Source organism: Wyeomyia smithii, chromosome 3, assembly GCF_029784165.1.
Source record: "Wyeomyia smithii strain HCP4-BCI-WySm-NY-G18 chromosome 3, ASM2978416v1, whole genome shotgun sequence".
In the NCBI taxonomy this organism is placed as follows: domain Eukaryota; kingdom Metazoa; phylum Arthropoda; class Insecta; order Diptera; family Culicidae; genus Wyeomyia; species Wyeomyia smithii.
Window position 1 is genome coordinate 219,308,486 of NC_073696.1, and position 22,016 is coordinate 219,330,501.

A 22,016-nucleotide genomic window follows, 5' to 3' on the forward strand; every position below is an offset into this window, starting at 1 on the left:
GCAGCACTACTAGCACTTAAGTCCGTCAAATGCGCTTCCAAACTTGTTTGGGAATGCATTGAAACTCTACGGGAACTTTCCCGACAGAATTCAGTTTTTCTGTTTTGGGTGCCCGGACACTGCGGAGTCGAGGGTAATGAACACGCTGACTACCTAGCGAGACAGGGATCAGCTCAGCGGTTTATTGGCCCCGAGCCGTTTCTGGGTACGTCCATTTCCGCTATCAAAAGCGAACTACTAACTTGGGAAGGGCTAGAAATAGTACAGGCACAGGGTTGTAGACAAGCTAAACAGTTTATCTATCCGAACCCTGGAACCGCCAGAAAGCTACTTAGTCTAAATCGTAGTGACCTACGGATAATCACCGAACTCCTTACCGGACACTGTCCCGCTTTTTATCATTTAAAGAAAATCGGCGTAGTGTTGAACGACACCTGCCGATTCTGCAAATCTGAACCAGAGAGTTCAGAGCATTTGCTTTGCTCTTGCTTCCTCTAGGTACAACTTCTTAGGAAGCTACCTTTTAACTCCATACCAAGTGTGGAGCTCTAATCCCAAACAGGTAATTAGTTTCATCAACTATGTTGTACCTAATTGGGGTAGAGGTTTACAACAAAACAGCTCTCCTCCATCAATGAGTACGAGCAATCCGTAACCTGTGCACAGCAATCGGGGCCCGCCACAAAAGACAATCAGCAAGAATGTCGCAGTGGCATTTCAGTACCCAGTGCCCTTCAGGCATACAGAGGAACAATGTGTTTCGCGCACAACGATTGTCTGTATATCTTCTTTTATTCTACCACCTACGCCGCGCCGCACAGCGGGGCCAAATCGAAAAACGGACGGCAAAACTATTTTTCAGAGTCCTATGATATCCATATCTTCTAGGAAGTTGCTTCGTTTACTTCATATGCTTTGTTGGAATCAGTTATTATTCTCACCGTATAGAGGGCGCTGCACCTAACTTCTGCACGTGACTTGCTTGATAAATAGTTTCTTCTGCAAAATTGTGTAGAATTTTATTACAAAACTGTATGCTGAAAACTTCAAACCTCTACAAATTGAGATTTCAGAGCTACAAAACTTTCTCTAAAAATGCTCTTTAAAAGCAGTTTTCGTTCATATGTTCAACTCTGACGCACAAAACATGGCTGTATAAAATTGAGAATAACGCGGTAAATCAAGAAGAACAATTTTTAGTGATATATACAATGTCCATGAACGAAAACTAAAAAAAAGTGTTTTTAAAGTTTTTTTTTATTGGAGTTGTAACTCGAAAAGGTGTAAACGAACCCAAGCTTCCGTGAAGCCATCCGATAGAATACTTTTCTGACTAACATAAAAACACAAATTTTCACTGGATTATTTGTAGATTCGAACATATGGCCAACTCAAGTTATCGATTTTTACCTGCATTTGTGCGCCCCTTATAGCATAGAGATCGAACGCGTCAATACGTTTCCGTTCCTATGCCTAACAAACAGAGACCACACTGGGGCCAAATTGAGAAACGGACGAAGAGATGAAATTTTCAAGTCGAATGTTATCAATATCTTCCAGAAAGTTGTTTTGTATACTGCTGTCCTTTATAAGCTTCAATGGAATTAGGTTCAATTTTCACCGTACAAAGGGTCGCCACACCTAACTTTTGAACGTAACTTGCTATACGAATAGTTTCTTCTGCAAAGTTGTGTCTAGTGTAGTCTACACTAACACAGCCAGTACTTGAAAAGATCCTGAAAAATGATATCCATATTTTTAAAAAGATGATTGCTATACACACTTAGATTTTATTGCCGATAATTCAACAGCTGATAAATTCAGTGAAATGTTCTGCAAGTTTTCGGCAGAATTCTTAAGAACTTCGGCAAACGAAATGTCAATTTTTGTTGGTTTACAGTAAATCGATATATTTGATGAATGTTCGTTGTAATATATAGTTGATCTTTGTTAAAACTTCGCCGAACTCGATCAGCTATTGAGAAGTTTGCCGAGATGAATAAAGTGTGTACATTTTTCTTGTTAACGGCCAGGCCTACTGTTTAGCACAATATAATACAATATGATCTAAGAACGAGGACAATCCGTACCCACCGATCCGTATGTAAAAAGTATTACAATTTGTTGGGAGTGACAGAGCTAAGAAAGTACACTCCTTTGTTGACCAATCTCCTAGGATGAAACATAGGTATTTCCTCCTTATGTTCGGGTTTCAAAACCAAGGATATAGCTCTTTTACTCGCTTCAACTGTTACGGTTGGAACTTGAGTACTAACTCTAGTTCTACCATTTTCAGCTTATGATTATAGCGTCATTACTCACTCTCTAGACTGAATATATCATGGCAGAGCTGAATGCCACCACGGGTCAGTAATTGGCGATTACTGAAGGCCACGGAAGTGCTCACTGCTAGCAAGCAGTCCCGGACCATCAGCGGGAGCTAGCCTAGGTCGTGGCGAGATTCAGGCACTGGGCCGCTGAATTCTCGCAAAAGCCACACTGGCCGGAAGCAGCTCCGACGGAGCGAGTAGTGCCGCTCCCACCACCCAAATGCACTATACCGCCCATTGGGACTGATGCCAGTAATGTTCCCAATTACGGCAACTGGTCGCATCACTATAGGATAAGAGTCGGATTTCGTTTTCGTACCATGATTTTGGGCTGGCACCTGCGCCGAGCTCCCTTAGTAATGTCGTGTAATAACGGCTTGAAACGGCGAGATTACAACCGGTTCAGGGGTCTCCGTCCCGTAAAACCTGGCAGGCCTTCCAGTACGTTCCGAGTCCATTGCCGGGTGGGAACCCGGCAGGAGTAGGATCAGATGTCTTTTCCTGACTTGCGCCGGTCGGGGGTGTCATAGTTGCCCATAAGGCGCTATGGCAGCCGCCCCTAGCCATGGCCTCACTGCTCCGGCATAGACTACCTTGGGACCATTTAGGCGACTACTCCATTATGGATAAGGATAGCGGCTGGTAGGGGGACCCAATAAACAAAAATGTTGAACTCAAAAACACAAGAGACGGGTGCGGAGGGGTTACCAAATCCCTTCGCACGAGGTGGCATCCAGCGGTCTCCGCAGAAGAAGGCGGAGACGGATGCGGCGAAGTCTGGAGGTGGAAAAACGGCGAATCCGTCGGTGTCCACACCAGACATCTCGGTAGACGGTCCCTTGCTAGTCAAGGCCGTCGAAAGGTGTATGGACACGCGGCCAAGAGTGGCGGCGCTGTCTGAACAACTCGATGCCATAATCGAGTTCTTGGCGAACAGGCGAAACATCGCTGGCGACCTGAAGCAGAGCCTCCTCCTGCTTCGGAGCACCATTGATGAAGCCAGAAAGGAGCACGAAGAACTCGTAGCTCGGGTGAAGGCGGCCGAGAAAGCGGCCAGGACCGGGAGGGCGACTGCATCTAAAGAGGTGCAGACAGACGCCCCCTCGTTCGCGTCGGTCTGCTCCACGGGGCAGGTCGCTAAGCGAACGAGGCAGTCCCCGGGGGAAACGGCCCCCGGGAACACCAAGAAACGATTGGTCGTGCTACTCCCACGGGAACACACGCCAACCGGTTCAAGGTCCACCGCGGAAAAGGCACAGGTGGAGGCTACGGGCAACCCTTGGACTACCGTAGAGGGTAGGAAGCGTCGGGAAGGTGCGACGCGACATGATGGCGGAGCGGCCAGAGGACCAAAAAAGGTCAAAAAGGCGCGGAGTAGGGGTGATGCCCTCATACTCAAGACGGATGGGTCGAAGTACTCAGAAGTCTTGAAGAAGATGAGGGGGGAAACCCAGCTCAAGGATCTGGGGGCGGATGTGCGGGGTATCCGCCGATCTCGCACTGGCGAGATGATACTTGAGCTCCGGAAGGACGCCAAGAACAAGGGGGCTACCTACAAAACGGTAGCTGAAAAGGTCCTAGGGAAGGAGGTGCAAGTGCGGGCACTCACCTCAGAAGTGACTCTCCAGCTTAAAAACCTGGACGAAATCACTGAGGGGTGCGACATTGCACAAGCCCTAAAAGCGAAGTGCGGGGTGGAGGTGGCTAAGGAGTCAATCCGCCTCCGCAAAGGTCCGGCGGGGACCCAGATAGCTACCTTCCGACTACCGCCGGCGGACGCTAACCTGGCCCTGAAAGAGGGCAAGTTGAAGGTCGGCTGGTCTGTATGTCCTCTGGGCATACTACAGCAACCAGACATTTGCTTCCGGTGCTTTGAGGGCGGACATAAGTCCTGGACCTGCAAGGGGCCCGATAGGAGCCAGCTGTGCAGGCGATGTGGAGGTGCAGGCCATAAAGCAAAGGACTGTGTGGAGTCTCCCAAGTGCATGGTATGTTCCGGGAAACGGGACGCCAAACACTTTATGGGAGGCCCCAGGTGCCCAGCCGGTAAGCCGGCTGCGAAACCACGGGCGTAAGGGTGACGCAACTGAACCTGAACCATTGCTTCGCGGCACAGCAGCTGCTACACCAAGCAGCCACTGAGTCGTTGTCGGACATCGCCGTCATATCGGATCCCTACCGCACCCCTCCCGGAAACGGTAATTGGGTTGCGGATAGGTCCAGTTTGGCGGCCATATGTACGACGAGCAAGTTCCCGGTTCAGGAGGTTGTCTCAACCTCAGAAGAAGGGTACGTAGTTGCTAAGGTAAACGGAGTGTTCTACTGCAGTTGCTATGCTCCGCCACGTTGGTCTACCGAAAGGTTTACCCAGATGGTCGACCTCCTATCCATGGAGCTAACGGGCCTAACGCCGTTGGTGGTGGCGGGCGACTTCAACGCTTGGGCTGTTTAGTGGGGGAGTCACGAACCAGAGGGGCCAGATCCTGTTGGGGGCTTTTGCAAAGCTCAACCTAGATCTGGCCAACGTTGGGAACAAAAGTACATTTAGCAGAAATGGTGCGGAGTCGATCATCGACGTGACGTTCTCCAGCCCAGGACTGATCAAGAACTGGAGGGTAGACGATGGCTACACTAATAGCGACCACCAGGCGGTCTGTTATAGTGTAGACAACAACGAGAGGCGGCAAGCGACGGGTAGAGCCAACACTCCGACCGTTCGCGGGTGGAAGACATCGCACTTTGATGCCGAGGTATTCGAAGAGGCAATGAGAAGGGAGCGCGAGGGGGGCAGTTGGCTCCGCCCGACTGCTGACCAACTAGTTGCTATGCTATCGCGGGCGTGCGACGCCACCATGCCTAGGACTCGCCAACCTAGGAATGGAAAGCCACCGGTTTACTGGTGGACGGACGCGATAGCCGACCTTCGCAGTGCGTGCCTCCGTGCAAGACGGAGGATGCAGCGTGCGCGAAACGAAGAAGAGAGGACAGAGCGCCGCGCAGCATTCAGTTCGGCAAGATCGATGCTAAAGAGTGCGATAAAGGCCAGCAAGAGGGCCTGCTTCGATAGGCTATGTGCGAGTGCCAATACAAATCAGTATCTCAGACATAGACCAGAGATAGTCGGCCAACCTGCCGAGCATCCAATCCGTGAGCGACGACAGCCGTGTCGAGGCAGGGGAGGAGGCAAGGGTTACGAATGAGGAACTCATCGTGATCGCCAAATCCCTAAAGGTGAGCAAGGCACCGGGACCGGATGGTATCCCTAACCTGGCGATCAGGCTGGCGATTAAAACGGCCCCCGGGCTGTTCAGGGCAGTCATGCAGAGGTGCCTGGATGACTGTCTCTTTCCGGACAGGTGGAAGCGGCAAAGACTGGTCTTATTGCCGAAGGCTGGGAAACCGCCAGGGGACCCATCGGCTGGACACCGCGGGCAAGGTGCTTGAGAGGATCATCCTCAACAGACTGGTGAGGTACACGGAGGGTGTACACGGTCTGGCAAGTAACCAGTTCGGCTTCCGGAAGGGCAGGTCCACGCTGGACGCAATCTCCTCCGTCATCAAGACGGCGGAGGTAGCAATCCAGCGCAAGAGAAGGGGAATACGCTACTGCGCAATCGTCACGCTCGACGTGAAGAATGCGTTCAATAGTGCCAGTTGGGACTTCATAGCGCTCGCGCTCAGGAGCATCCATGTACCGGTGTCGCTGTACAAGATTCTGGAAAATTATTTCCAGAATCGAGTACTTGTTTACGACACGAAGGAGGGTCAGAAGTGCGTCCCAATTACCGCAGGAGTTCCGCAAGGTTCTATCCTGGGCCCGGTGTTGTGGAATGTCATGTATGACGGAGTGTTGAAACTCAAGTTCCCTGTAGGGGTTGTGATCGTCGGCTTTGCAGACGACATAACGCTGGAGGTTTACGGCGAGTCTATCGAGGAGGTCGAGTTGACGGCCGCGCACTGTATACGCAAGGTCGAGGACTGGATGCGCTCCAGGAAACTGGAGCTCGCGCATCATAAGACGGAGGTCATGGTTGTGAACAACCGTAAATCGGAGCAACAGGCGGTGGTCAGAGTCGGAGACTGCACCATCACCTCGAAGCGATCCCTGAAGCTCTTGGGGGTTATGGTGGACGACAAGCTCACGTTCGGGAGTCACGTCGACTATGCCTGTAAGAGGGCCTCATCGGCTATTGCAGCACTATCTCGTATGATGTCCAATAGCTCAGCGGTTTATGGCAGCAAGCGAAGACTTCTTGCCAGCGTGGTTTCGTCCATACTTAGGTATGGTGGGCCAGTGTGGTCCAGAGCGCTAGGTACCAACAGTTACCGTGGTAAACTGGAAAGTACCTACAGGCTCATGTGCCTGAGAGTTGCGAGTGCGTATCGTACGGTGTCATACGATGCAATCTGTGTCTTGTCCGGCATGATGCCTATCAGCATCGCCATCAAGGAGGACAGAGAGTGTTTCGACCAACGTGACACAAGGGGCATACGAGGTACCAGAAGGTCATTCTCGATGCTCCGCTGGCAGCGGGAATGGTCCAACTCCACAAAGGGCAGATGGACGCACCGACTGATACCGGAGATATCCGGCTGGGTCGGGAGACGACATGGTGAAGTGAACTTCCACCTGACACAAATCCTGTCAGGCCATGGTTGTTTCAGGCAATATCTGCACAGGTTCGGACACGCGGTGTCCCCCATTTGTCCCAAGTGCGTGGAGGAGGAGGAGACTGCTGAGCATGTCTTCTTCGTATGCCCCCGTTTCGCAAGAGCGAGGAGCAACATGATGGCTGTGAGCGGGCCTGGCACTACTCCGGACAATCTAGTCCGGAGGATGTGCGACGACCCGGACATCTGGAACGCGGTCTGTGCGGCCGCCTCTCAGATTGTTCTGGAGCTGCAACGTGTGTGGCGGGTCAACCACCAACACGCCAGTGGTAGGTAATTACCAGTCTCCAGGTAGTTAGCTAGGAGGTTATAAGAGTAAAGAGGGTGCATCACGCACAAAAGCCACTCCCCGACGTAATACTCAACCGTCGTTCCGGGAAGACCAGGGCTGGAGACTGGAGGGGTTTTAGTGGGTCGGGACAGGGATCAGTAGGTGTCTGGGCGAGTGCAACTACCCCAGCATCTCTCCCCTAGTCTCATCCCCACACCCTGAGTTCTCTTCTCAGGTGTCTGTTTGCAGATTTCCCCGCCACCTTAAAAAAAAAAAAAAAAAAGTCTGAATATGAATTAGGAAGTGAATTTGAGTACTAAAAATTTGTCTATGTCCTTTGTTTCTCAAGTAAAATCTATGGCTTCCTTGTGACATTTCGCGTGCATTAAGGGAACATACTTAAATGACGTAGCATTTTTTTCATGATTTTGAAGTCCCCCCTCCCCCCTCGTAGCATTTGGTCACAAAACCTAAACCCCCCTGAAAAAAGTAGCATTCGATTAACTCCCCCCCCTGCGCTTCTGAAAAAACGTACAAAAATACAAGTAGTAACATACATACCAAAAAATACTAATTCAATTTATTTACAACTTATAGACTCGTGACTGCATCTTCTGCTTCGAAGGGCTTGTGTTTTGGTACAAGGAGTAAAGGTGTTTAAACAACTTAGTATGATCCATGTCCGCAGAAAACACAGAAACTATTACGGAAACAAAACGGGTATCTTGTAATTTCACTGTTAAAAGCTACAAAAAGCAACGATTTTTGTATTCAAAAAAGATTGTGTGTTTGGAAATCCAAGTAAGTTCAATGTTTAAGTTTATTATTAGTATACATTTTTCCTGCAAAAAAAAATCAGTCTTTAAAAAAAATGCTACGTCGATTTTTCTATAAGAGCCCCCCTCCCCCTTGTGTAGCTTGTCACAAAATGATGATATTCCTCCTCCCCCCCCATGCTACGTCATTTAAGTATGGTCTCTAACATGAGTCAACTTTCACTTGTGTACAATCACATGGAACGAACTCACCATCCAGGATTCCGTTCCTGTCGACGTTCGCTCTTGACGGACACAAATTGCTATTGGAATCGAAACTAAAAATGCTTTGACCTTGAACGCCCGCAGCGACAGCAACGAAATGATGGTGGCCGAATCGATCTAAAATCATTTTAGTTTAGTAGTAAATAATTTTGCCTCTGAATAAAATATCAAATTTGACATCTCATTTTTGATTGACCTACAATCGTGTTCCAGCCACCTTTAGCATTATTTTCGAATGACTTCGAATCAATTAAACAACGCTTTTGTCCAACGTTACACGCACCAACAAATTGATTGACCCCAATCCAGTGTATTCCAAAACCTATTGCAAGAAATACATTTACAGTAGACAAACCGTCCTTGCGGTCGTGGTTTATAAACAACCTCTTCAACTATTGACCTAGGATCGCGTCTAGTAGGGTGGCATGCTGGAAAAAGTGTAATGAAAAGTGCCATTTTCTAACGCATAAACTTTTTCTGGTACTATCTCGATCGATATCGAAATAATTTATTTTAAAATTATTAAATTGAAATAATCAAAATATTTTTTTTTTAAATAATTTTTAAATTTGCGAAAAGTTGGGTTGAAATTTACCAAGTTAAGAAAAATTCACAGGTCACATGGTACGCTTGTGACACGTGACAACGATATGAGCCGTGAAGTGAAACGACGAGTTACAGCTGCGAATAGGGCCTTCTACGGACTACGTAACCAGCTATAAATACATTAACAGTAGACAAACTGTCCTTGCGGTCGTGGTTTATAAACAACCTCTTTAACTATTTTGACCTAGGATCGCGTCTCGTAGGGTGGCATGCTGTGTAATGATGCAAGTGTAATGAAAAGTGCCATTTTCTAACGCATATACTTTTTCTGGTACTATCTTGATCGATATTTAATGAAATTATTTTAAAATTATCAAATTGAAATTAATCAAATTATTTTACTAAAATAATTTTTAAATTTGCGAAAAGTTGGGTTGAAATTTACCAAGTTAAGCAAAATTTAACCAATTATGTAGTCGCTTCTTTTTGCTTTCCCTATCTTCTGCAGGTTCTCTGCATGAGGAAAATCTACAAACAAGCCGATTGAATTTCTATCTGAATTTTTCTCACACGGACCTTGCATTTTATGGCAGAATATAGCCAATCTCGATCGCATTCGGATTTTAATTTTGGATATGATAATGTTATGTTCAAAGCCATCATAAATACAATGAAAAGTTCAACGAAAGTCCTGCTTCTTAGATATAACCCACTACTTTGCTGTAAAATAAGATTTTATGTTTAGGAACACGCCATATTAAAATATTAAAATTGGTCAACTTCCACAAACTTTCATTTATATTATTATTTAATATTCATTATTATTTCATTTCATATTATTATTTCATTTTATATTATTATTTCATTAATATCCCGCATGTCTATCGGCTGTATTAAAATTATTTTCGATTACATTTTATTAAGAATCAAAAAATAAATAACGAAGATGCCAATATGATTTAGTTTTTACAATGCGAATAAAAATTATTGTTGAGTGAGTTTGAAAAAACATACCGGACTGAAAACCATTTAATTTGATCTTAATTCGACCAGAGTGAGCTGTCATGGTTGTTAAAAATTAAATCCAAGTATATTATATATGACGTTTGGATATCCAAAATACCAGGACTTTCTACCCATTACGTGCTGAAGATAAAATTGCAAATCAAGTCAAACAAGATGTGGGTTGTTGATCTTAGAAGTCTAATTACGATGATGTCTCTAACTTTTGGTTCAGATTGGTAGCACCCCGACCACTTGCTTACCACTTGTACTGTCGTAGATTTTCTCGCTTCTTTCAGATTCGGTTGTCGTTCCGATGTTTCCTGTTCCAATCTCTACACATGTCACACGCATTTTAGCTTTTATTTGTCAACCGCCTACAAGAATATTACTTTTCTAATGTGTGAACGTCTAGACGCATGCTGATTTCCCGGTAACAAAGAGAGCAATTAATCTGCAACTATTATCAAAGTTAATGTGTCTTAGATTCGAAGAGTGAATGAAAATTCATCTTGTGGAATTTTTCAACCAAAAGTTATTTTTCGGACATGAATTGAAAAAAAAACAATGACCTAAAAAATTAAAAAAAATCATAAAAATTTCTGTTAGGAAGAAATTATTTTATTTGAAAATTCTTCTGTACGATTTTAAATCATCGGAAGTCTTTGAGCTTTCACCATTTTTTCGAACTTTTCTGTAGTAGTAAAAAAAATTCCCGAGGTTATTTTAAACCCCTGGTGATAATAATAGTTTCCTTGTGAGAAAACAATATAAAACAAATAAATGTCCGATTGTTGTGTTTCAAAAAATCTACATTTTAATTAAACTGAGAGGGGTATCACAAAACAGTTTTATATATGTTAGTTTACTGATCATTATACGCTGCATTTCGTTCCATTCAATTATGAACGATCTACCAGACCTAAATTATTATTTTTGTAAGCAAGTAAAATAACTTTTAACTCGATGGAATGGTATTTAATGGCAGTAAGGAAATGTAAACATCAGGAAAGAAGAGAACACACAGTTTGCCCTTCAAACTCTCCCCTCACCACCCTGCTTGATCTACCCGTGGTTTGGAAACAACTCCAAAACCACGGTGATGTGTTCCCAGCCAATTGAAAATGACAATCGTTTGTGTAAACATACCTTTATGCTTACCACTTGTGCTGGCGTCGATTTGCTCCCTACTTTCAGATTCGGTTGTCATTCCGGTGTTCCCTGTTTTAATCTCTTCACATGTGTCACATGCATTTCAGATTTTTGTTTGTTAACCACCTACGATGTCTTAAGTTTTCTAATGTGTGAACGTCTAGACGCATGCTGATTTCCCGGCACAATGTGTCGCAATTAATCTACAACTACCACACGAATGTTGATCGTACAGCAGGAAATCGACTACGCAGCTACGCTGTTTTCGTGCTGCCGGCCGGTGCTGCGCGGTGCGCAAATTCTAGCCACAATGTCCAAATGTTGTCGGATCGAAATGGCGAACGTGCGCCGCGGTTGGTGGGGATTTTTTGAGTCCTCTTTTATTATGTCACAAGATTTGTTATATGATAACAAGAAGACAATTTCGTAGCGCAATTCAATGTCGAGTTATTTTCGGTATCAGGAAAACACACAGTGCGAAGAAACAAAAAAAAAAAGTAGTAGCGAACTGATTTGTAGGTCTTTTATTATACGTTGGTGACAAATGTATCGGTTAATTCTTGCGAATTACAGCATGTTTTTGCAGCTGCGTCTGATTGTTTAACAACCGATAAGTGTTAATGCCGTTATTATAGTGAGAAGTTTACAACTTAACCCCAGAATACCAACAATTTAGTACATACACTTTGGAGTTTAGTCAATTTTTAAGTTCTACGAGCAACGACAAGCCTAATTTAATAATATTGTAAACTCCATTTATTGAATTGTTTTTATTTTTTATTATTGATTTAGCATTTCAAACATTCTCTCAGAACTTTGTTTATCTGTTTTATTTAAACAAAAGCCTAATCACAAAATTTTAACATTTTTGGTGCTTTTTGCCCTGTTATGAATTTTTGAATTTGCCATTAGCACTTTAGGTTATCGATGGCTTCTTATTTTTGTCAAAATCTTACAGTTACTCTACTAGTTAATTTTTGAATTCTCACTTTCTATACAATTTCACTTTTTTCTCCGCAAACGAATTTCGAATTTGAATCGAAAATGTATGTGAGCAGAGTCAATTAATGCAAAGGGAACGAATTATGTTAGACAGGGGGAACTATTTACGATCTTGATGTATGGATAAAAAAAAACATTTCAACATCGAATGCTTCAAACTATATAAATCCAAGCCTGTTACGTCTGGATAGAATTCCGCGGTAAGTACGGCACTGACGTTTGATTACTGACAGTAGACGAGTGCCGCATCAAGTTACTCTCCAATGCGTACTGGCGTTTTCATAGATTTTATTTTGTCTGTGCTAGCGTACATGTGTCGTAGCTTATCATCGTACTAAAAAAACCAAACTGGATTGGAATTGGTTGTATGCTGATCGGCGGTTCAATTAAGGCTGGCCGGCATCGAATGTGGTTATTGTGGTTTGATAGAAAGCAATCATCGGTCGGTATGTGTTTTGAATAAGTTCACCTGTACGTATTTAATCGAGTGGTTTCATATGATTTTACCATCAAGGAGACAATAGATGGTATTTTTAGGAATAGTTATTATTGATTACTTTTCAATTTTTAACTGTTCCAATAACTGTTGTGGCTCATAACAAATAATTTGACTGATCGTAAGCACTCGAATGAATCGGTTGTATATTTGCAGCATGGCGAAAATCGTCTAATTTTGCTATTTTTAGATGATATTTCCATCTTGAGAAAATAGATAATTTTTTATTTCCCTTTTCAATGTGTGATTTACGAAGAGAGTGAATCGAAACTCTCCTAAGCGGAACAAAGTTAAAAGAATAAAGCGAAATTCAAAAGTTTCACCTTGAAATCCAATGGACTTTGAACAGAAACAATCTAGTAAAGCAACATGAAATTTAATTGTTTCTGAAACTCCAGATTTGCAATTATAAATCCGCTCTCATGATAAGTTGAAGACATTCAAAGCCTTCTCGACCATTAACAACAGTGCGTTAACATTATTTTTTCTGAGTTTATGAAAAAAATGTACCTACTAGAATTGATTTTTACACAATTCTTATGAATGTTATTGCATCCATTTTCTGGGATGCGCATCATTTTTTCCAGGTAATTTTTATTAAACAGGAAAGATAATTGCAAGGTGTCAAAATTTCGATTATTATCAAATTTCATGTACCTACCTCTATTTTTTTTCGCAGAAATGTTTCCAACTGGATAAGAATCAAGGATCGGGAAGTTAAAAAATATTTCATCGGCGGTTTTCTTGAAAAACTCAATTAAGTTATTTAAAAGACGTTAAGCGCAAAAAAATTAAGATGTAAAATTTTTTTCGGGAATGCAGGAAAAATGTACGGGAATCCAGAAAACCAGTTTGTTTTTTATGTTTATGTAGAGAAAATTTACTTAATGTTCAATCTTAGTCGGATTAGGTAAACAAATTATTTAATAGCCAGTTCGCGAAGACCGCAACTAGGTCTTGTTTCGAGGTTCTCCGATCGGACTGAAACTTTCAGGGTTTGTTCATCTATATAATAGTACAATGTTTTGCATAATATCAGATTTTTTGAAAAGGGGTAAGTGGGGCAAAAACGTACATCAAAAATTGATGTCCAAAAACTGCTAAAAACGTAAAATTGTTATGACTTTCATTTGATATATTCAAGAAATGCGCCGTTATAAAGATGCGTGAGAAAATCCAACTTGTCATAACATGTTTTTGACCATCATTTCGAACCCATTGTGCGAGAAGTGAAACACAGTTTTTCTTTGAAAAATTCAAAGTAATTTATATTTTAAAATTACAGCAGAGTACTATCACTTCATATGCAGACTATTGTATGCCACAATACAATTTAAAATCTTATCATTATATCTTGGATTGATAATAGGTACCTTATAATTTGCCCATTTCTTGGAAAATTTTTTATGGATGGCTTCCGTTGTTTGCTCTGAGAAGCTTCCACCACATGTTGTTGAATTATGTGGAACTTTGGGGTGGACGTCATGGACGGTAGTTGTGCAGCTTTCCACGCGTTACAGAACTCACTGATGCAACTACTGTAGTCGTCTCGCAGGTCCACTCCAAAACAGGCATGAACAACGTTCTTGATGTTCAGCATTCTTCGCTTCGCATGAAGATTGCGACAGTGCCTTTACGTAAACCCGAACTGAACATGTCGAGTTGCACTTGAGGCGGCGGTCCAGGATTGAGCAACATCTGGATTATATTCCTCAATTGTATTGTATATAGAATTCACCATGCCCAACATGAGATGTAGCGACGGAGGGGGACAAATGTTCATAATCAAAGTTTTGTTTGTTCCATGGAAGAGAGGTTCATGGATGCAATTGAAGTAACTCTTTGCGGTTACTCTACTTGCTCCAGCGTTTGCCACAAAGAGCTCTGTTCTTTCACGGCTTCGATTGTCCGCAAAACCCCAAATTTTTTTCCCAGATCACCATTTTTTACGGCACAAAAAGCGAAAGGATACGTTGAAATATTGCACATTACATCCGATATGATATTAATGATCGTAAGGTCTCCTGGAAGAATATGTTAGGATGAAAACTAGTTCCGTAAGTTAAAAAAACTCATACCAGTGATCATTGCGCTAACCTTACCGAGTTCTTGCCTTGACCAAATTTTGCTAACATTTTCGAAGTTCGAACATTTCTACTATTGCGAGGATAAAACAGCGCTTAACTCCGGAATCCTTGAAATTCGATTTATCAGAACCTTCTTGTCAATCCTCAATCATAAGGATTTGAGTGATTCTTGGCCGCCATCGATCGCCACTAGCAAACGTTTCTTCATAACAATGTCGTCTTCCTTGGAAACTTTAGAGCGCACATTGGTTTAGAATAGCAATGTCGCGAACTTAATTCTATAGTGCCTAAGTGCTTTACTTTAAGACTATAGTATCTCCGAAGCAATTGTTTGTATTGAAATTGCCCACATGATGGTGCTATGCAACAATATCCATAGCCTACTATGCAAAAAATAAAATTTCTAACTTTTTTGTTTCTGCATAAAACTAAAAGTTGTCTTCGGCAAAGTTGTAGATAATTTCATTACAAACAACTTTGCTAACAAGACTTTTGCTCTATATACTGTAGATTTTGAAAGAACTTAAGTTTTGTGTGATTATGTCCGTAAAATCTGTTTTTTGCTCCTAACTTTTTGGTTCGATTTTTTTTTATAAACACACTGTTCTAGAGAATTTTAGGCCTTATCATGCTTTAAAAATTCCATGAAGACACTATGCTAAAATTCCTTTTGGTTCAAAAGATAAAAGCAATAATAACAATAATTTACCCTATTTTCAACTGTGGATTAGAGAAAAAAGGGGACACCTGGAAGTACACACTCACCGCCATTTTGAAGCTTTAGGCTAGTACTACAAAATGGTGGAAGAGTTACTCGTCGACTCGTCACAATTTTGAGAAAGAGAGTTAAACATTTTCGTAGTTTTGCGTACTTTTCCTTCAGCGGAACGAGATATCTTCATAGTAACACGGTTTTGGACATTGTGTTTGTTTGTCTGTGGTAAAATGACTGACTTAATTGTTAAATTTTTGAAATTAAATGACACTGCACTACCCTTAAATGCACTGGTTACTGCCTATATTAATATGACTGACATTAGTGAAGTTAGTGGGAATTTTTTCAGTTGATTTGCGCTGAAAAAAATTAAAACCCAAGTGTTTCAAAAAATCGCCGATTAAATATTTTTTAACTTCCCGATTCTTATCCAGTTGGCAATAATTCTGCGAAAAAAAAATCAGAGGTCTATGACAATTCGATAATAATCGAAATTTTGACACCGTTAATTGTTATCAATTAAAAAAATGACTTAGTAAAGGGTGTCCACGATGTAATTGCCACGCACAAAATTGATTCGCAAAATTCGAGTTTTCATCCGATTGCCATCAAATTTTCAGGTATTGGAAAATAACTTTTAAACTTCATTTTAGCATTTCACTCATTTTATTTACAGTTCATACGCAAATGCCCGCACCTTGGCCTTAACCCCGGCCATAAGATTGTGCACAATCTGTGAATCAACCGTTTTTTGCATGTAAACCCATACTTTCTTCAGTTCCTCGACTGTCTTCACTACCTTTGGTTGTTTAAGAAGGTGCTGCTTCATAATCGCCCAGTACTTTTCGATGGGGCGGAGCTCCGGAGTGTTGGGAGGGTTGAACATTTTCGGCACGAAATTAACCTTATTGTCCGCATACCACTTCAGCACGTCCTTAAAGTAGTGGCATGAGGCCAAATCCGGCCAGAAGATTGTTGGGACGTTGTGGGCCTTCAGGAGAGGAAGCAGCCGCTTCTGGAGGCACTCTTTCATGTACACCTGTCCGTTCATCGTGTCCTGGGTCACGGAAGGTGCACTTCGCTTCCCGCACGTGCAGATGGCTTGCCGAACCAGGAATTTCTTCGCAAATTTGGACATCTTCCGAGTGCGGACATACTCCGGAACGCTGAACTTATCCTTGGCCGTGAAAAACAGGTTTCCGGGGATCTGTTTGAAGTCGGCCTTCACATATGTTTCGTCGTCCATGATGCAGCATTCAACTTTCGTCAGCATGTAGAGGTACAACTTCCTGGCACGGGTTTTGGCGGACTTGTTCTGCTTCTCGTCGCGATTAGGGGCCTTTTGTACCTTGAACGTTCGAAGCCCAGCCTTAGTTTTGGCCTTCTGGACAAAACTTCGGCTTAGGTGAAGCTTCTTAGCCGCATCCCGAACGGAGGCGTTTGGGTTTCGGTTGAAGGCCCCAACTACGCGGTTGTGATTTTTGGTGTTGTACGGAATACTTTTTCCTTCACTTCTGGGCTTCCGACCGGTGGTCAATCGTTCTTCGAACCGCCTAATCACTCGCGACACCGTGGAATTCGCGATTCCCAACGTTTTAGCGAAGGAACGATGCGGGAGATCCTTGTTCTCGTGATGAATGCGCAAGATTTTATCACGCACGATCTGTTCTTTCGACTTCATTTCCGCGAGTTTTGATTACAGGACTTTAAAACTTGCAGGATGTAAATAATGCACTATGAACTAAATCCACCCAAATTTTCATTAAATTCTACCCAACGGTTGAAAAGTTAGAGCAAGTTCATGGTGTGGCAATTTCATCGTGGACACCCTTTAATAGAGATTTGCAAAGTGTAGTCTGTAATTACACAGTGCTACAATTTTTTTGCCTTGGCTTCTATGTATGATTTTTGGAGAAGTTTAATGCGAAAAGAAAATTCCCGGAGTTTGAACATATTTCAACTAAAGGTGAAACCTCATTGAATCCAAAAATGGCCGCCTTCGAGTCACCACTTCAAGTTTTGGAAAGCACAAGACTCGGAAATAGTTTATGCGTTTTCTGTGAAAATTTTATTTTATGTTTGCTGTGGTGAAGCAAACATAAAATAGAATTTTCATAGGGAACGCAATGGGTATTTCCGAATCTTGTGCTTCTGAAAATTCGAAGTGGTGACTCGAAGTTGGCCAGTTTTGGATTCAATGAGGTTTCACCTTAAGGGGCAACAATGGCGCCATTTTCGATTTTTGAGAAACTGGATATTTTTCATGTTTTTCGACGCCATTTTGTTATAAAACCAAATAATAAAATTCTAAGAGTTTGTCCACATATTAGCATCTTTTTACCCATCTTTTGAAAAAACAGATCTTTAATCGGACAAAAACTGAGCTCAAAACGGTGATTCTACGAAACCGGTTTTGGCATAGTTTAAGTGTATTTCACAGAGCAAAATAATATCGATTATTTCATAGCATTAATGGTAATTCGCTAATATCTTAAAGTGGTAGTCAAATCATATCTTATCTTTAGTAAAAAGGTCTCAGAAATCGAATGGTGTCTGATCTACGTAAAATGTCTGCAAAATGTCGATGATATAATTTGACTACCACTTTAAGATATCAGCGAATTACCATTAATGCTCAGAAATAATCGATATTATTTTGCTTTGTGAAATATACTAAAACTATGCCAAAACCGGTTTCGTAGAATCACCGTTTTAAGCTCAATTTTTGTCCGATTCAGGATCTGATTTTTTCAAAAGATGGGTAAAAAGATGCTAATATGTGGACAAACTCTTAGAATTTGGATATTTGGTCTTAAAACGAAATGGCGTCGAAAAAACATAAAAAGTTACCGGTTTCTCAAAAATTCAAAATGGCGCCATTGTTGCCCCTTAAGTTGAATATGTCCGAACTCGGGGAGATTCAGTTTTGCATAAAAATACACAAAAAAAATCGACCCACGAACTGCTTGGGGAGCCATCTATCGTCTACATCACTAAGATTGGCAGGTTGCGGTTGGCTGGTCGTGTCGTAAGGATGTCGGACAACAGGCCCGGTAAAGATGGTTCATGAGACCAATCCGTCAGGGACGAGATGGAGAGGTGCAGAGCGGGCAAGGTGGATTGATCAGGTGGAAGACGACCTACGGACCCTACGCAGACTGCACAAATGGCGAACTGCAGCCATGGACCGAGTGGAATGGAGATGACTCTTACGTACAGCAAAGGCAACACCACGACTTGGGACTGTTTGGCAAGGTAAGCAATGCATACAGAACATGACTGAAGGTACCCAAATCGACATAGTTCATACTGATTTAAAAGCTGCGTTTGATCGCGTCGAGGAGTTGCTTCTGCTATCGTACAATGGATAAGGTTCTATTTGGTAAATCGAACGCCCGCTGTACGTTAAAATCGGATCACAACATTTTACACACATTCCGAATCTCGGACGTTCCGCAGAGCAGTAATCTAGGACCACTGCTCTTTGCACTGTTCATAAATGACGCGTCCGTATTACTGCCAGGGTCAAGTTGTATGTTTTTTTTTGCGAACGATGTCACGTTAATGAGGATTATACGAAGTATCGCGAATTTCAGCGGCTCATCGACATTTTTTATGAGTGGTGCTCCAACAACCTGCTGACATTTAGTATCCAGATATGTTGTGCAATCTCTTTCCATGGAGAAAAATATCCTATAACTAGAGACAGTGGTAATTCGCGGTAAAAAAATTGAAAATTCGCGGGTGGCAAAAAGAAAAATATTCAAAATTCACGGTAATTTCGCGGTAACCTTCTTCTCCAAAAAATACTAAATAAAGTAATTTTTTGGCGAAAACAAGAAACAATTCGCTTGTTAAAATTAATATTCTGTCGTTTAAGCGTACGATTAATAATTTCTTTACATTACTGACTAAAAGTACATAGGTATATGTCAAATCGTCTCAGTCATATTTTGGTGACGAAAGTTAACCAGGTTTGAGATTTGGGTGTTACTTTAGATGCATCGCTATCATTCAAGGCGCTTTACAACGAGATTATTGCAAAGGCGAATTGACAACCTGGACTTTTTTTTAAGATAGCCTGGGAATTCCGCGATTCACTGTTCCTTCGATCACTGTACTTTTCTTTGGTCGGTCCTGTTCTCAAGACGAATTCCGTAGAGTGGTGCCCAAACAATACAATATCGCACGCTTAGCCTGGGGGCTAATAGAGGTCTCGATCAACTAAATTAGTTGAGAGAATTCGTTATCGATATTGTTTTTGGCACATTTTGCATGTGTAGGATAAGTACAACGATACACCGTGCCCCAGTGCTGAGTCTAAAAAATTTCCAGCTCGGAAAGATCCTCGACTCGTCGGGAATCGAACTCGATATCACAACCGTGCGGGAGAGCTCGAACGAATCACAGTTTCCACTATCAACCTTTAGACAATTGATATCAATCTTAAGGCCCTCTGATCTAATTTCAAATGTTGTGCTACTAGCACCTAGTGTTGACTAATTATATAATTTTGTCCAAATCACCATTTTTAGAAGATAATTGCCATCTTCTTAACATCTGCAACGCTTCCAAAGCAGAAACACTATTCAATAACTCTCTATTCTCGCTAGTACGCTCTACTCAATTATCCAATCGAAACCAGCCAATTTACTAAGCATCATCCACAAGATAACCCACATTATAGGCTGCCTGCGAAATGAAAATTTACATACGAAACAACAAACGACCACCACCGGTTATTATTACTATCTAGCGTGTCACATCCAGCTAGTCTAATTAGTTACAGCCGCCATCCTAGCGCAGAGCTTCTCCTTGAGGTTGACATCATTTACGTGTCCTCTTGAGCAGCATCGTTACCGTGTCTGTGGCGGCTATCATTAGTATTGACGGTCCCAGGCTCGAGCAAATTGGATATATGCATTAGTTGATGAGTCAATGGAAGAAGCGCGTATATCGTTTGTGAGAGAGTTCGTAGATAATGCGTAGCTACTAGGGTGACACGCGGCTCTATACCGGAAGGGCGATATCGAAATCCCCCAAAAGGGAAGTTTTGTGGCTTCCAGACATGTACATACTGGAAAGTATGCTTGAAGCAAATATAACGACAAGCACTTTCAGTTCATAATTCCTTTGTCACACAGAACTAAAGGAAGAAATTGAAATGGTAAGACACCCTACCAAAGGCTGTTAGTTAGTCGTAGTACTTAGTACACCGACGGGAACAGTAGAAAACTGCGAGAAAAACAATATACTCAGTGTGAGATAGCAGTGCAAAGAAATAAAAAAACAGCATAATACAAAATCAATAAACACGAAACCAGCGGGACGCAACGAGCGCCCCTGTGCGAACATAAATAAGGTCGACGTTAAAAGCGAGGTTGTAGCTTATTGAACAACAACAACAATGACAAGAAAACCTCTAGATATTCAATGTTGACAATCTACGTTACCTACCTGTTACAGATGAGATGTCTATCATTCGCAACGAGTACGGGTGGGTTGCGGAGAGTTTGGTCAGACTGAGTCCGATTGCGACTGTCAGCTTCTGATGGGTCGAACTGTTACGTTTTGTTGATATCCTAACAGTGCTCGGTTTTGTGATTTATAAAACAGACAATGTGCGTTTGGCTATATTTTCTTTTCCTTTAGCTGTCATGTATTTAGAGTATGTTTTACTAAACTACAATTACCTCTTCACATCGACACACAAATGGGAAAAATTGGTCACACAAGTACTGCCAAACCAACAGCTGTGTATATCCTTCGCGTACCAATACTATCCCGAATGAAAAGCTACTCACTGTGCACACTCGTAATATTCGTAACCGGATGAAAAGCGGCTCCTTGTCAGATGTGGTGTTCCTTTTACGATTTTCACCCGCACTAACACATAAACAGTGTGATGATTATTTTCCACAAGTTGAGGAAAAATAGCAAGAAGCAGGCCACGGAACGTGTAGAAAACTGTATTGCATCAAATTTTTCACTTTGTTTCAACTGCTACCACTTTGTAGCACCGATTATATGCTTGTCTTTCTGCAAGATCATTCGCCCATGGGGTTAGTTAGAACTTCTCATGCTCATTTCAACGTAACTTTTTTTCTTTATCAATCGTTTTCCTCTTGCTCATGATAAAAAATATTTTAAAAAGGTTATATTTACCGTTCAAAACCAAACCTCGTCGTCGGTAAAACTGAGTTGCGGAAATTCTCACAGCAAAGCAAGTTCAACATAATATCAACACATTATTCCGACACGTATAAATTTACTGTTTATTTTGCATCGCTTGCATTCCTCGCATGACTTTTATTCACACTGAACGGAACTTCTGTTCTTTTTTAGTGCCAGCCGAGCCGCACACACAACTCAGCCCGAGCACATCAGTTGCGCGATGTTTAATATTTACCAACACGTCATATTTCCGTCAATTAAACCGATAACAGAAAGCAATAACCCGAAACTACCGGAAAAAAGGCAAAAGCTGACTATCAAATCGCGCGCATTCTAGCGAATTTCATCGGAGATTCTAGCGCACTTGCTTCGAACTGGCTACGCACTACACTACTTATTGGCAACCGCCAACTAGACGTCTGAGTGTATGAAAAAGACGATGTGCATGATACGAAATTCTGACACGAACTGCGTTCACATTTCCAGAGATTTTCCTCTATAATCGACTAGTTCCTTCCCATCTCATCGCC

The 22,016-nt window shown here is 42.3% G+C and overlaps 1 protein-coding gene across 3 annotated transcripts in view; it reads right to left on the reverse strand.

Annotated features, from left to right (window-relative positions):
- LOC129726498 (uncharacterized) overlaps positions 1 to 22,016 on the reverse strand; it is a 121,020-nt gene extending 99,004 nt beyond the window's left edge. For 2 of the 3 annotated variants that reach the window (XM_055683286.1, XM_055683285.1), the window contains exon 1: positions 20,770 to 21,992. The gene's annotated coding sequence lies outside the window, so the exon portion shown is untranslated. Of the gene's footprint in view, positions 1 to 20,769 lie in introns of all 3 variants that reach the window. The other variant, XM_055683287.1, reaches the window with a different exon arrangement.